This window comes from Myotis nattereri, assembly GCF_964212035.1.
Source record: "Myotis nattereri genome assembly, chromosome: X".
NCBI classification, from domain to species: Eukaryota; Metazoa; Chordata; class Mammalia; order Chiroptera; family Vespertilionidae; genus Myotis; species Myotis nattereri.
This window is the reverse complement of record NC_138078.1, coordinates 84735477-84753243: the sequence shown is the minus strand read 5'-3', so window position 1 is coordinate 84753243 and position 17767 is coordinate 84735477. Positions and strand designations below refer to the sequence as shown.

At 37.9% G+C, this 17767-nt stretch overlaps 1 pseudogene across 1 annotated transcript; it reads right to left on the bottom strand.

Moving 5' to 3' along the window:
• Nucleotides 1-11015: 11015 nt before the first annotated feature.
• LOC308535958 (emerin-like) lies at nucleotides 11016-11789 on the bottom strand (annotated as a pseudogene). The gene has a single exon. The product of its transcript is annotated as an emerin-like (transcript).
• Between the last annotated feature and the right edge of the window lie 5978 nt (nucleotides 11790-17767).

The window sequence follows — 17767 nt, the reverse complement described above, 5'->3', positions numbered from 1 at the left end:
ATTATAATACTCATTGACATCAACATCCTGAGAATACTCCAAAAACAGTAATGAGGAGGTGGTCTTTTCTACCAAAAAATTACATATTATAAAGTAAAACCAAGTAAAATAATATGACATCACCACAAAGGTAGATCAATGGAATGGATTAAAGTCTGCATATTATTGTATTTGATAATTGAAGCATCTCATATTAGTGAGTAAAGAATGAATTAGTCAATTCATTGGGCTGGAAAACTGATTAAGTATATATAAACAAAAATAAATGTAGATCTCTACTTCATGAAATGTACCAAAATAAATAACATGTTAAAAAACTTACCAGGTGTACCGGTTAATAATGCAGATTTTGTAATCAAAGAAAACATGATAATTTCAAGAGAAACATCAAAAATGCTTTATTCAAAGAAATGTCCATCGCTAGCTACACATTTCTCCCATCTTTCAGGTAAGTTGTGGATATTGTCCCAATAGAACTTTTCTTGTTTTGAGGCAAACCATTCAGAGACCCAATTTTCCACTTCATCATACGTTTTGAAGTGCTGCTCAGAAAGTGCATGTGCCATCCATCGGAACAAGTGGTAATCTGAAGGAGCAAGGTCTTGTGAATATAGCAGGTGGGTTAATACTTCCCAGGCAAGATCTTTTAACGTGTCTTTAACTGGTTTTGAAGTGTGTGATGGTGGGTCATCATGAAGCGAAATTACTTTTCCGTGTCTTCTGGAACATTCTGGTAGTTTCATGATCAAAGCATGGTTCAAATTGATTATTTGTTGTCAGTAGAGATCAGTATTAATGGTTTCACCTGGTTTTAGAAGCTCATAATACACCACACCTTCCTGATCCCACCAAATGCAGAGCATTATCTTCTTTCTGAAGCGATTTGGCCTTGCAGTCGATGTTGATGGTTGATCTCGATCAACCCATGATTTTGTGCCTTTGGGATTCTCAAAATAAATCCACTTTTCATCGCTAGTCACAATTCCATGCAAAAAAGACTTTCTTTCGTGCCATTGATGACTTTTCGGTTTTCCATTTGTCTTTCGTTCAGTTGATGTGGCACCCATTTTCCTTCCTTTAAAATCTTTCCCAATGCTTGTAAACAATCAGAAATTGTTTACTTTGCAACATTTAATCTTTCTGCAAGTTGTTTTTGAGTTTGACACGCATCTTCATCCAATAATGCTTGTAACTGTTGTTCTTCAAACTTTTCCCGTTGACCTGGACATTCTTTGTCTTTCACATCGAAATCATCACTTTTAAAGCGTTTAAACCAGTGCTCACAAGTACCTTGAGATGGAGCATGTTCACCATAAGCTTCCCAAAGTATACGATAACTTTCAGCAGCACTTTTCTCCAAAATAAAATAATGAATTATATCTTCCTGCAAATGTTTTTTTTTTTTTTGGCACAAAATTCGACATTTTTAAGAGTAAAAATATGATGTTAACACCTTCAGCAAATTTGACATATGAAGTTTTGAAGCTTGTTGTCAATACAACAAAATAGCATACACATCAAATCGCATGTATATCAACATATGTGTAACTCCATCTAGTGCAAAAAAATCAGCATTATTAACTGGTACACCTAGTAAAGTGCCAAATGTAACTAATGAAGACAAAAAGCCCACACAGATATATGTGAATATGTACTTGTCTCAGAGAGGAGAAAGTGTTTCTCTAGTTCAAAATTTGGGTGTCTCCAAGACCACCCTTACTTCTGATATCAACTTTGCATGTTTGGGGTTTTCCAAGACTACCCTCAGGTTCAAAAATTTGCTAGAAAGAGTCATAGAACTTGTAGAGGCTGCTATATTAGCAGTTATAGTTTATTGTCATAAAAAGTTACTCATTAAAATCAACAATTAAAAAAGCATATAAGGCCCAGCTGGCGTGGCTCAGTGGTTGAGCATGGGCCTATGAACCAGGAGGTCACCATTCATTTCCCCGTCAGGGCACATGCCCGCGTTGCAAGCTCGATCCCCAGTGGGGGGCGTGCAGGAGCAACTGATCAATGATTCTCTCTCATCATTGATGTCTCTGTCTCTCTCTCCTTCTCCCTTATTCTCTGAAATTAATAATAAAAATACATTTTTTTTTAAAAGGCAGACTTCAGGAGAGTTCTAGGACATGAGCTTCTCATTTTTCTCTCCCAGAGTCCTGTGGACATTGGAAACTTCTCCAAGCAAAGATGTGTGACAATATGTACAGGACATTGCCAATCAGAGAAGCTTACCTAAGCCTTGGCACTCAGAGATTTTACTAGGGCTCCATTCACAAAGGCATAGTTTACTATCTTAAAGGATGACCTTAAACTTCAGCCCTTCCAGAGACTGAATTGATACCACATAGTCTGAGCACCTCTCCCCACCATAAATCACATTATTTGCATAGACTAGTGGTTGGCAAACCACAGCTCGCGAGCCACATGCCGCTCTTTGGCCCCTTGAGTGTGGCTCTTCCACAAAATACCACGTGAGGGCACACACGTACAGGGAACATTGTGGAGTGAAAAAAGATGTAGTGTCGACAATTGATAAAGGTATGTTGAGATGGTTTGGACATATAGAGAGGATGAATGAAAGGAGATAGACAAAACAAATATATGAGTGTGGATGGGAGAGTTGGAAGTGGTCGACCTCAGTGAACGTACCTCAATCAGATTGAGGATGTTTTTAGCAAAGGTCAGTTTAGGAGTACCCTAATTAATAACAATGTACCTACCTATATAGTTTAAGTTTAAAAAAATTGGCTCTCAAAAGAAATTTCAATAGTTGTACTGTTGATATTTGGCTCTGTTGACTAATGAGTTTGCCGACCACTGGCATAGACTATCTGGTGTTGCCCAAGGCTCTCACATAAGCAAAAACATCCTTATCAGGCAAAACATTCCAAGGTATTAGAGGGTACCTCCCAAGAGCAAAGATCAAACCTCTCTTTAAGCAAATCTCTTTTTGTGCAAGGTTAATCTTCCATGGCACATCTATGTGAAAGAAAACAAAACACCTCGAGTAATAGATTTGGTTCAAAGAAATTTACAAGGTCTGTATATTTAATAGCATGGGGAAATAAATACAAAATAAACAAATTGAAAAATATAGTCAGGCAACACAAAACATTTTGGTCAATGACATACCACATATACAATGGTGGTCCCATAGGTTTATAATAGAGCTGAATTTCCTGAGAGAAATGAAAGGATATGTGGTTCAAAATAATTTATTTTTTCTATGACAAGATCAGTATCTGTGGTGCTTGGCAACAGATTCCCTATCCATCACAACACCTCAATTTTATATGCACAGCTTAAATCCCTGTAAATCAACCACTAACCTGCTTTAGCACAGAGGAACCTGTATCCCAGTGCTACCTATACAGAGGATGCTACAGCCCTCCCAGATCTAGCCTCATGGTCTTCAGAGTACATTGTTATAAATTCTTTGTTGAGGACCCAAGATCCTGTATGAACACACAGGTTTATAGGAGCTACCTTAGCAAATATTGAGTGTCACTGTCACTTTAGTAAAAGCTGTCTGTGGTAGTGTGGAGCCCGCTTGTCCCTGTACTTTCGAAATATTTTCAGGTTCTAATGACGTAAAGCATAGATATGTTTCATGTCTTCCATCAGTTCAGTGCTAGAAAGAGCTCTCTGTGCCACATGGGGTGAATGGAGAAAAAAAAAACACTCAAAAAACAAAAGCCCCATGAATTTCCAAAGTCAAAATATTGAGGCCTCAGTTCTACACCGTCTCTATGTTAAACACCCTTTCTTATGAATACCAAAAAGTTTCTTAATATGACCATTGCTTCAATATGCAATAGCCAAAACCACATTGCCACAATGCCCTATGTTCCTCCTGTGAGTCCCTGTTACGATGACCTGTGCCTCACCCAGTCAGTCTCCTCGATATTGCTAATCAATTCACCTGACACCCTGTCAATGGAGTAGCATTGATAGCATGGACAGCTTCAGTTTTAATATCTGATGCTGTCAGAAGGAAGCAGAGCGGGTGTTGGGGGTTGTGGGACACTATTTATAAATCTACAGTATTGTGTAATAACGACCTTCAAATTTGCTCACCACTCATCTACTGATTCAATCAGAAAACTTCCAATCCCACAAGCTCCATTAATGGTAAGTGCCCAATACAGGTATAGAATTTTTTCTTTTATATCATATTTTTACTGTATGAAAGGATATGTGGTTCAAAATAATGTTCTTTTATATCATATTTCTAAGTTTGGATGAACCAATACTAAAGTTACAATTGCCCACAGTACTCATATAGTAACATGTTGTACAGGTTTTTAGCATAGGAGCAATAGGCTGTACCATACAGTCTAGGTGTGTCGTAGGCTATACCATCAAGTTTTGTGTAAGTGCATCCTATGATGTTCGCAAAATGATGAAATTGTCTGATGATGCATTTCTCGCAACATACCTCCATTATTGAGTGAGTCATAACTGTACTTCAGATATGGCAGATGAAATGTAAGCATTCTTAATATATAAAAACTTCTTACAAATAACAAAGAGGAATGACTTAATAATAATAATGATAATAAAGTAGCTGACATTCAATAAATTATATGATATACGCTGTTTTGTATAGAATTTTTACATAGAATTTTACATAGAATTATTAATTTAATCTTCACAAAACATTATGTACTAGGTACTATTATTATTTCTTATATATGAGGAATGGGAGGGAAAAAGAAGTGCTTTAAAATAATTTTCTAAACAAAAAACAAAATTCATAAAAGAAGGAAAGTCTATTAAATATGGCTAATATTCACAGAAATTTAAAATTAAATTATAATTAAAAATATTTTTCATTTAGATACACAATGATGAAAATATTGATAATGCTTAATTTTGATAAGTTAGATGAACCAGTATTTGACATTGTGCTACAATTATTTTCATTTCCATTATGTTTAATCAAAATTTTAATTTTACTGAATGTACTTTGGTAGCCTAAGTTTTCACACATAATATAATTTCCCATGACCTGAAATATTTTGAAAATGATTGATTTATCATAACTGCATAACATTTACATCATTGGATCTAAATATTTAGGTGGTTTGATTAATTGTATCTTGAAATATAAACTGACTTTTATCTTTTCTTTAGATTATAGCTTAGAGAGGTAAATCTGCATTTTGGATATGGCAGAAATGCAAGAGCAAGGAATAATGTCGAAAGTCTTTTTCATCAACAGATACACATTTTCTCATGTTGTAGAACATAAAAGGAAACCTAGCCTATGGATATCTCTCCCATTAGATTTCATCTTCTAAAGGTCCTCTTTTAAGACACTAATAACCTTATGTAGGCAAAAATACGGTGCCACTAATTTTCCAACCTAAATTATTTTAGCACATGCTTTTCTCCAAGACCAATTAGCCTGGAATGCCTTCTGAACTTGGGCAAGAAAAGTGAGAAAATAAAAGAGAATGACTCAGAGAAGGTGTCAGCAAACTACCTTCTTCATACAATTTACTAAGATTGATCCGTTCATCAACATCTACACTTACCTTAGTTCCCTTTAAAGTAAAAAAGGGCCATATAATAGAGCCATTGGGAGGAGGGGAATGCTATCTATGTGAGACCCTGAAATTTTCATCTTTCTTTTCTTACAACATGGCTATGTTCCGTGCCTTTTTGTTTTCTGAGACTTATAGGGACTAAGTAAGACTAAAGAAATTATCTTCTATACTCCATTCCCTACTTTTCAAAACAGCAAGAACATATAATGTAAATACTATCCAATGGAGTGATTCCGTAGTCTGCTTTTTTAACTTAATGTAGTTTTAACAAACGTCGTTGCTGGAAAATCCTTTTTTATGCCCATCCTTATTGCTTTCTTATAATAATACTAGTTAGAAACAGTATAAAACACAACCATTATTGATTCATCTCACATAAAATAAAAGTTGAACCCTCTCCCTTTTGTCAAAATTCATATCTGCATTCTTGCAAAGTAGCACTGTTAACAATCATCTTTAGGTGTTCAGCATAATGACTACAGTTGTCGCTACCATATTGTATGCCTGCATGTTTAAGGCATTTCAGAAATAAACTTACAGCGTCATTTTCTTATGTAAAAGTCAAAGAACAGCAGTCTTCTTTAACATGTTTTGACTTTGGAAATAAATCCATATCCATTTTGTTTGTGGCTTAACAACTTGAAATCCAGTAGGTGTCTGTACATTGAGTTTTTTAATCAATTGCTCAAGAGCCTTTCTAAGTATTAAATATGGACAGATATCCAAGTTCAATACCTATTTATATCATTCTCCTAACTTGAAACATAATCATTTTTCTTCTTGAAATCCAAATAGTCCTCCAGTAGTCCTTATCACATAAAGTAGAAAAGCTTCAATATCAAGTTACATTTGTATACATTGTGATTGGACTGTAGTTTAATATTAGTGGTTGAATTCAATTTAGATTTTATTATATTCATGTGCTGCTTGTGCATTTTATTTAGATGCTGCAAAGCAGGTTTTTTGTAGTAATAAATGATCATTTTCTTGAAGGTCTATTCATTCTTGCAGTACTAACATAATTGTTTTCCTCTTTAATTCTGGTGTTTTTCAGGTGCTCCTTCTACCTTCATTGCCACAGGGAAGGGAATTGCACAGCAGAACTAAAGGAAGAAAAAAAGAGGCAATACTCAGGTTTTTCAGTTTTCAAATGATATCCTTTAATAGGACTCAAGTCACAGAAAATTAAGATTGCCAATTTACTATTTTTCTTGCCATATCATAAAACAGCGGTTCTCAACCTTGGCTGCACATTAGAATCACCTGGGAATCTTTTTAAAATCCTGATTTCTGGGCCTCATCCTCCGGAAATTCTGTTTCTTTGTTACTAATGTTGTGGCCCCACCACATAACAAAGAAACAGAATTTCTGGAGGATGAGGCCCAGAAATCAGGATTTTAAAAAGATTCCCAGGTGATTCTAATGTGCAGCCAAGGTTGAGAACCACTGTCATAAAATAAAGATTTCTGAAAATAGGGAGATGTGGTTCAGGTCAGAGAGAAAGACACAAGGTGGTTCTTGGAATGGAAGCTTGTTCCTTGTTATTCCCTGGGTTAATTGTGGCTCAGGATGGGGGGAAAATAATCAAAACTCCACCTAGGTTAGTGGAGTGCACAAATAGAGGATATATATGCAACTATTCTCAGTTAAATTTGTAAAGGTAACATGACATCAAGGTTTTATATTATTTACATTGTATAAGGAGAGTAATGTACATTAGCACTGTGAATCTGGATCAGTGTTCACAAAATCAAATTCATACAGGGACATGTTGGGTAATAAAAATGTGTGAGATGAGTTTTCCTAAGACACTAAAGTTTGGTGAGACTAGGTTAAATTTAAAGTATATGCTCCATTTAAAGTACAGGTAGCTACTCACCTTCAGTCAGTTTTTATCAGACAAGTATATATACTAAGTGTTGCCTGCTCTTGCTATTTTGTAAAAGAAGCCTGAAATCTGATTTCTTATGTTAAATGCATCAATTTTTAAAACACAATGTAAGTCAAACAAATAGGTCCATGGGTTAGATGTGACCCATGATTCATCAGTGAGGGACCTCTATTTCAGGGACAATAGTCTAAGGTAGTCTTAGAATATCTCCTGCTAAGACGTGACAAGAAAAAAACCTGGGAATGTCATTAGACATGGTAGAGAGAGTTAACAGATTGAGCAAGTCTGTGGTAAAGAACTTCAGAGAATGCAGTTTGATCTTTATGTTCTGATAGTGATATAAAAAGATGCCAACATGGAGAGATAATACCAAGACTTTCCCCTTTATATTTTGTCAAAACATGAACTCCATAGAACTTACACAAAACTGAAAAAAGTGGAGAGAATTTTTTTAAAAAATTGACTTAGATTATATTATGATCATCTAGGAAATTGGATCATTAAAATGATTATGTTCAATTTTAGAAAAATAAGGTATGTGTCTTGCCTACCTGAGTTTGAAGATAGTGGAGCAGACACTGTGAGTCATCTCTAACAGAAGGAAGAATAGGGGGTATTATATAGGCATCATCACTACAAATACTATGAAAAACAAGCATACCTACTAAAACACCAACATAGCCTAGAACATATATAAAAGGATTATGTGACAGAAAAGTGATCCAAATCTAACAATCTAACAACAAACACCTAAGGAAAACTAACCCTATGGAATAGTGTCACTAAATTCAACAAATGGCAAACTTCAACCTATGGGTAGATAGATGAGATAAATAGGTAGGTAGGTAGATGATGATAGATAGATAGATGATGATAGATAGATAGATAGATAGATAGATAGATAGATAGATGATAGATAGATAGATAGATAGACAGATGATAGATAGATACCAGAATGGATCTTAAAATTAGTGAAATTATCCCAATCAAAATAAAAAAAGTGATTGAGACAAGAGCAAATGTTTATGAAAACAAACAGAAACAGTTACAGATCTTGAAAAACATTTGAACTAACAATACCAGGCGATGGGCTCAATAAGAGGCAAAATATATCTAAAGGGAAAAAGATAAATTAATAAAATCAGCTGCCATATCATACTGAGAAGTTCTGTAATCTGGCAGAAATAATAGAAAGATTAAAATATGTAATAAAAATTAAGAGACATGAAGACCAGTTCGATAAGTTGTAGTATATATTTAAAAGGAAATATAGTAGAGTAGAATTTAAAAAATGGAATTGGCACACCAATTTGAAGAAATAATGGCCAAGAATTTTCTAGAACTAAAAAGAGAAACTGAGTTCAAAGCATAACATTTTAAAATCCCACACTTATAAACACTTGATAATTAAATATGATATTAAAATAATTATAGTACTGTTCATAATAAAATAAATCTAGATATTGCTAGCAAAGATGGTAAAAAATACGTTATGCATCCTTAAACACACATATACACACAAATGCACATGTATACACAAACACACATACATCTAAATCATTCAAGAGTTAAAGAGTAAATCCTGATGTAACTATTTGAAAATAAATAAAAATGTATTTAAACTTAAAGGTTACAGTTTAAATTTTAGCTTCTTATGCTTTATTAATAATTGCTTTTTAATATGTTTTTAGCATTTTTTCTAGCTTCTTGTATGGAAACAGTCCGTTTTCCCAGTTAAAAGCTATAGATTTAAAAATAAAGGCAGGTATAAAAATAGAAAAGAAAAGAACTAAATTGTCACTATTTGTGAACAAAATGATCTTTTACCTATAAAGTTTAAGAGACTTAAATAACAACTATTATAATTAATAAGAGAGTTCAACATTTTGGCAAGATACAAGATCACTGCACAAAAATCATTAACTTCTATTTTCTTTCCAAAAGCAATTAAAGGAACATATATGCATAACCCATAGACAGACAACAGTGTGGTGATGGTCACGGGGAAAGGGTGGCGAGGGCTGGATGGAGATGGGCAAAGTGCGTTAAAATGGAGACATCTGTAACAGTGTCAACAATAAAAATAAAGAAAAAATAAGTAATAGGTCTTTATTATTTTATCATGTGTTCAGAAAGACATAAAATTCATTTTTTCTCAATGTTTTTTAAAGCAAAATAAAGCTATTAGTTCATATATAAATAAATTATGTTTGATTAACAAAAACAAGGTCATTTAAACGCATTGTTTTCTTCCTTTTCCTTTGTCCTTTTTTTTTTTTTTTGCATTTGTTACCCCTGTATAAACTTGAGAAAAGTTATTTTGTTTTGATATCATCTAAATTTATCATTATGTCTAAAGCCCCTATACTGGACTGCTATCATTATGTCTAAAGCCCAATGTTTTTAATAATGCAAATCCCTTTAGTGCTATTCTCCCCTAACCTGTAGATTTAACAAATGACTCTAGCTTGTATTGCTTTATTCCATATGACTTCTGTGCACATCAAGAGGACATTACATACTTTGCAACAACTTCTATGATCATTATACTATGATATCCTATGATGTACATCTGAATCCTAAAATGGTATTCTCTTCGGTTCCTATCACAATTCCCAGATGGCTTAAATTCATTCAATTTCACAAGTATCCTCTTAAGAGAGAATATTAAAGCAAAAGAATACTTCAACAGAACCAGAAAGAAATGAAATCTACAAATAGAACCAATCACTTTAGTTGTCAATTATATTTCCTCATGAATGAGTGTTTGAGTTGCAGCCAAATTTAAAATTAAAAAGATCTTGGCCCACATGGCCTTCATGAGAAGTCTAAGAGTTCCTCATTTCTTTAAGAAGTAACACAATATTGATTATATTCATGTACTAAATAAGGTCTTTAGTTCAGATCACAACTTGAGACAGATCTTTAGTGAACTTTGTCAGCTCTTATTTCAGTGGTTCTCAACCTTCCTAATGCCATGACCCTTTAATATAGTTCCTCATGTTGTGGTGACCCCCAACAATAAAATTATTTTCGTTGCTACTTCATAACTGTAATTTTGCTACTGCTATGAATTGTAATGTAAATATCTGATATGCAGGATGTATTTTCATTGTTACAAATTGAACATAATTAAAGCATAGTGATTAATCACAGAAACAATATGTAATTTTTTTTCTTTTTTTAAAATAAACTTTTTATTGTGTGTCCACGAAAACAGAAGTCAGGGTGGCCTCTGGTTAATCCCCCAACAAGGTGACAACAACAGGAGGCATGCAATGACAACAACTATGTTCTCCTCTTCAGGAGAAGGGTCTTGCCCTCCTGGGCCCTAAAGGGTCAGAGGCAAGCAGGGTCAGGAGGAAGGTCAGCCCAGGCCCACCATGCTGCAGAGAGCCCAGGTCTGCTGCCTCCAAGGCAGGACAAGGTAGGACAAGGCACCCACAAGCTAGAACACACACGAAAAGCCCCCCACCCACCTCCCCCCAACAAATACTGCTAAGGCAGTTGGCCAGCACTTCCATAAGCGGCTGGCCACGAAGCCAGCTGGACCCTCAGGTGTTTCCTTAGAAGGGGTTGCTGTCCTCAGCCTGCATGGAGTAGTAAACCAAGAGCAGGAAGGCAGCAAACACCACAAAAAGGATCAGCTGGCCCCAGAGTGGGACCTGGCGGTCCGGGCCCAGACCAGCCCCAGGGGCCTGCTTTTCTGGCCGGATGGCTCGGCGGGCAAGCCACGAGGGGGAGCAAGATGAAGTTGAGGACATGGAAGAGGTGAAGGAGGTGGTGGGATAATAGGACATGCCCAGAGAGCTTCTGGTGATGTTGGAAACTGGGCGGTAGTGCGTGATGCTGTGGTAGGCACTGTCCCGGCCATACACAGGGCGTTCCCTATTCTTGCCCTACACTTCTGAAGAGAAAAAATTGTCTTCACGCACCTGGTGGTGAAAGGTGTCAGCATCTGCGAGTGAAGCCGAGGGCTGGCGGAAGCCCTTGGGTGTGCCCGCAAAATCAGGCTCACCGTAAGTTCTGGTGCTCATGTAGCTCTCCTCATAGTAGTCATCATTGTAGCCCTTGCTCTGATAAAGTAAGGCATCCTCTTTCTTGGGCAGATCGTACATATCCGAGTCCACCGATGCTGCCGAATCTGAGTCGGAGAGCCGATAGGAGAATGAGGGTGTGGACGAGTTCGGGGGCGAGAGCCTTCACCTCTGAGTCTCGTACTCGAAGATTTTCTTTTCGTAGAGCTTGCGAGTGGAGCCCACGACAGGCCCGTGCGGGATGTTGTACTGGCGCGGCGCGGCGGCCAGCTCAGCGTCCGAGAGGACCGCGTAGTCGTCCATGGCGGGAGGCGGAGGCCTAGTGGCTGCCAGGGCCTGGCGACAGGGGCCTAGCTACGGTTGCCTCGGAGCTCGGTGGTGGCAGCAGAGTGCCTCGGGAGCGGCAGCACTCGCGTCACGCCTGCGTCACAGTCGCGGGGTGCGCGCCCCGCGCAGGGCGGAGCCAGTCCGCTGGGAAGCAGCCAGCGCAAACCGGTCTGGCCTCCACAATATGTAATTATATACGTGTTTTCCGATGGTCTTAGGTGACCCCTGTGAAAAGGTCATTCGACCCCCAAAGGGATCGCGACCCACAGGCTGAGAACCCTGTCTTATTTATTTATTTAAAAATGCCATTATTCTTTTCTTTTTAAAATAGCCTTTGGAGCCCAAGGCTGAACATCTCTGCAGAGTTACTGCAGTATCATGCTTGCAGGGTTGCTGGTATTCCTGTTTCTGATTAAAATTCATCTTTTCTTTAAATAGAATAAAATATAGTTCTCCAGGTCCTTTTGGCCTTGATAGGGAATGTATAACCATTTAAAAATTTTCAGGCAGAAGACTGGTAATTAGACACAGCTTGAAAAGCCAATCAAACTCAGTCTATGTGCGCTCCTAGGGAGAGCCTGGTGTTGGCCATTGCAGTGAAGGAATCTCAGATGCAGAGCTAGCCTAGCTCTCATTATAATCAAACAGCAAAATAATTAGTAGATAGAGCTCATGAATTTAATTCACAAAATCTTTGATCAGAAAACATATTCTCAACTAAATACTGAGAAAGGTAGCTTAGAGATAAGGTTATTAGCCTGAAATTCCATTATGACCAATACAATATGTCATTTAGACTTTTAAAATTTTTCCTAATACTAAATAGTAGGTTTTGTGTTTTACTTTTCTTTTTTGGGGGAGTGGGGGATCTCTTTTTGTATTCTACTTTTTTTCCAGAGCATCCCATAATAAACTGAATTGTATTGCATATGTTTTAGTTCCCATTCTTTCACATTTTTTTTAACAAACTGGTACATTTTTTCATTTGGGGAAATGCCTTAGTAAAGCCTTTGATGAAACATATATTAAAAATTTACTAAGCTTTAAATCAAATGACATTGGTTGGCATTTCTTGATATATGTTAATTAATTTGCAGTATGTTATATGTATACTTATAACGTTATAAAAGATGTCAGTCATCATTATAGCTTATATACTTCATAGGTTAATTTTTAAAAGAATACAAATATTTGTATAATCCTATATAATAAAGACTAATATGCTAATTAGACTGGTTGGAGGAATGACCTTCTGGAACAACCTTCCAGAACGACCAGTGGGTAGGGGGTGGGGCCAGCCATGGCAGTCCAGGCACTGCACCTTCCACAGAGGCAGTGGGAGAGGGGTCAGGGCAGTCCAAATGCCTCTGCGGGGGGGGGGGGGGGGGGGGGGCTACTGTGGCACTTCAACCTCCCACAGCCCCTCCCCCAGCTGGCCCAGCTCCTGATCAGCTCCCCCCACCAGTGGGCAGGTGGCGGAGCCAGCACTAAGATTGAGTTGTGCCCCCACCCTGCTCAACCAGAAGCCAGGGTCATGGCTGGTAAGCACAGAGGCAGTGGTGGGAGCCTCTCCCACTTCTGCAGCAGGTGGGTGGTAAGGAACAAGGGGTCCTGGACTGTGAGAGCCCTGGACTGCAAGAGGGATGTCTGAGTGCCAGCTTAGGTCATCCCCCGAGGGGTCCCGGACTAGGAGAGGGCGCAGGCCGGGCTGAGGGACCCCAACCCCCAGTGCACAAATTCCGTGCACTGGGCCTCTAGTTAGATATAAAGTGCTACTAAATTGTCTCTGCATAATTTGAACAAATTACTGTTTGTAAGAAGTTGGTCATCTTTGCCTAATGTTTGAGACTTATTCAATTAATCAAATATTTTCTGAGCACTTAGTGAAAGAAATGTAAAGATAAAAATAATTATTACAAAGTATATCAAGTACCATAAACTCCATATATATACAATGAATGAGCTATTAGGATTCAAAAAATAGATAAGTCATATTCAGTTAGGGAAATAGAAAAATTTCATGGTCAAACTTTCATTTTAGATGAATTTTGGAAGATACTTTGGTAATTGACATGTAGAAATAGAAAAGGATATTTCACACAAAGGAAAAAGTTTGGAAGAGTGAAACTATAGTAAATGGTCAGCAACATTATATAGTAAATTTTTTTGTAGGAAAAGATTGTTTAAAGTACATTTGAACCATTTTATGCTAGATTTTTAATTCAAGAGTTAGAAGTTTATCATGATTGGGATGAGTATGGGAAGCCATTGAAAATTTGTTGTTGTTGCTGTTGTTTATTTATAAAAATAGAGAATTCTTTTCAAAGTATATTTTGGATCAATTAATCTACAAGTAATAGTAAAGTTGATTAATAGAGAGAGACTCCAAATGAAGGGGCTAGTAGGCAAACTAAAGTGTTAGTTCAGTGAGGAGATAAAGAGCACATGAAATAGAGTGTTTGTGGTAGGATTTGGAAGAGGAATTTTAAGAGTAGAAACTATAAGATCTGACAACTGATTGGCTGTAGGATATGATTGTTAACAGGGAGAAATAAAATGGTTCTGAGGTTAAGGTTACCAAGAAAATGATGGATCTGTGAACAAAAAGAAAGGAAGAAAGGAAAATGCAGGAAAAGAAAGAAAGAAAAGAAAATGCAGGAAAAGAAAGAAAGAAAGGAAAATGCAGGAAAAGAAAGAAAGCTAGAGGGGAGGATTTGAGGAGGAATATTAAAGGAGTAATTTCAACAAATACTATGCTTGCATATATACTGTAGGAATAGCAAAACTATTCCAAACAACTAACCATCCCCAAGACAAGACACTTGGAACAAGGAAGGGAACAAAAAGTAAAAGAAGAGGAAGAGGAAAAGAAGTTACAGTTAAATATTTCTATGGTTGAATAATTTACTGAAAACTTGGAGTTTTTACTGACAATTCTGGCAATGGAAATGCATTGGATTAGGGAGTGAAAGTTCTTAACTAAAGCTCAGTACTGACTTCCAGGAAATGCACTATATCCTTTGACAGAGTCAATTTTAATGGAATGCCTACGTAGATTTATATTTTAACAGAATGTAATGAAATTGCTTAAGCCTTCATTATCTGAATAGGACTGTGATTCATGTTGGCAAGTCACTAAGAGTTAGAAGGCAGAGAAATAGCAACCAGGACAATGGCTATTTAATGTTTCAGCTTATATATGAGGACATACTGATAATAATGATGATAGCTACTTTTAAAGCCAAGTGGTTAATAGGGCAGCCTCTGGTGTCATTTGTCTGGGTTTAAATGTCTATCTCTGTCATTTATTATACATGACCTCAGGCAATTTTTAATTAACTTCCTTGAACCTCAGTTTCTTTACCTGCACAATGAGAATAATAGTAGTAAGTACCTCATATGGGGTACTGTTGCAATTAAATGAGACAATACATGTACAGCAAGCATCAGTAATGCTCCAGAGACATTTGGATTCAGATGTGAATGTAAGTTTTAGTACTATGCATGTGTTTCCCTGTGCAGATATTATGACCTGAGAAAGAATGACTTTCCTTCAAATCCATAGTATGCAGAAAAACCCAGTTGACATGGTGTTCATGTTACACTTCGTGTGATAATCTAAGCTCTCACTTGGGTTGAAGTGGATCTTTGAAGTGGTACATAAATTTATAATAACCAGTAACATTTATTGAACACTCACTGTATGCCATGCACCGTTTTAAGAATTTTACAATTTGGAGAACCATGATAGTGGCATAAGAAAACGCCAGAACTCGCTCCCTCCCACAACCACATCATAATTAAAACTAAAATAAAGAACAACCATGTGGCTGAATGGAAGTCCTACAACTAGAGAAACAAACAAGATACACATTAAAACTGGTAAGAAGGGCAGAGGCATGGAACAGGCTGGTCTGACACCCATGTATGGCATTTTTTAATCAGGAGAGATATCTAGGCTGAGGAGTAAGGGGTTCCAGCTCCACACCAGACTCCTCAGCACAGGGTTCCAATGCTGAGAAAAGAAGCTTCCATAACTTCAGACTGTAAAAACCAGTAGGGATTGTGGCTGAGTGACACAAAGGTTACTGAGATTCAGACAGTTCCTCTTAAAGGGCCCACACACAGACTTACTCAGACTTGCTCACACTGAGCTCCAGTGCTGGGCAGCAGCTTGGGAGACCCAGGGCAAACAGGGAGTAGTTGGATTATCTGGCACTAGGGGAAGAACTCCAGGGTGGCTTTCTCCCAGACAGGGGCACTTGCAGGGGTCATTGTTCCTATGCTGAGACCTCCCCCATCATAAAGATCATTGACAAGTGCCAGATCTGAGTTTCCATCAGCCTGGCTCACACTATTTGCTCCTTCCTGATGATTCCCTGAGATCCTGCCCCACCCAAGCTATTTGCAGAGACTTCCATATGAATGGCCTGTCCTGGCTCGGGCTTCAGACTTTCCTAAAATCTCTCAAACTAGCAGCAGCTGGTGTCAGCATGCCCCATTCCTCTCAATAAGAGGCCCCAGGCCTGGTATTGGCAGCAGCCTGCCTTGCTTCACAACTTGGCCTCTCCTGGGCACTTCCAAGCCCAACACAAGTACCAGTCATCTGCAGATCATTCTGTAGCTCCTGACAAGTAGCCTCAGGCAGGGCACAGGCAGTGGCTGACTTTGCACTTCCAGGGCGGGGAGGGGGGGGGTACCAGAGCCAGTGCACCTGGCAGACAACTTCAGACCACCCTAGATTACAACTATGCACATCCACGAGTGACACACTCTAGGGGCAGACTCAGTGAGCACCAAAGTCCCACTGAAGTAAGCTCTGCTCCATAGGGTGTCTCCTGCACAGTAGTTCTTCCACTGTAGTTGCAGCTGGTCCTCACAGGCAACTGGCCTGGGGATTAATTCCTCACAGTGACAATTAAACACCACACATTGGTGTCAAACCAGCCCATTCTATCCCTTCACACCTCCTACCAGTTTCAATGTGCTATCTTCTGTATTTCTCCAAGTAGTAGGACTTCCATTCATCTAGATTTCAGCAATCAAAACTCAACTACAATAAGACAGTGCACACAGCCCACACAGGGGCACACCTAGAGTGCCCAGCTCAGATGACTGAGGAGGCTGAGCCACTGGGTCCTATGGGACACCTGCCACACAAGGCCACTCTACTAATAGCAGCTCTACTTAATACATAGAAACAAACACAGAGAAGCAGACAAATTGTGGAGACAAAGAAACATGTCACAAATGAAAGAAGATAATAAATCTCCTGAAAAAGAACTAAATGAAATGGAAGCAGGCAAACTACTAGACACAGAGTTCAAAACAATGGTTATAAGGATGCTCAAAGATCTTAAATAGAGCTTCAAGGGACTTAGTGAGAATTTCAAGTAAATCAGTATTTCAAGAAAATTAGTGAGAACATCAAAGGCATGAAAAAGGACCAGTCAGAAATGAATGATACACTAACTGAAATGAAGAATAATTTACAGGGAGCCAACAGTAGAGTAGAGGATGTCGAGAATCAAATCAGCGATTAGGAATATGAGGAAGCAAAAAACACCCAATCAGTAGAGCAAAAAGAAAAAAGAATAAAAAATTTTGAAGATAGTGAAAGGAGCCTCTGGGACAACTTCAAGCATACCAACATCTGAATTATGGGGGTGCCAGAAGAAGAAGAGAGAGCAAGATACTGAAAACCTATTTGAAGAAATAATGACAGAAAACTTCCCATACCTCATGAAAGAAATAGACTTAAAAGTCCAGGAAGTCCAGGAAGTCTCATATAAGATGAACCCAAGAGGCCCACACTAAGACACATCATAATTAAAATGCTAAAGGTTAAAGACAAAGAGAGAATCTTAAAAGTAGCAAGAGAAAAGCAGTTAGTTACCTACAAGGGAGTGCCAACACAACTATCAATTGATTTCTCAACAGAAACTTTGCAGGCC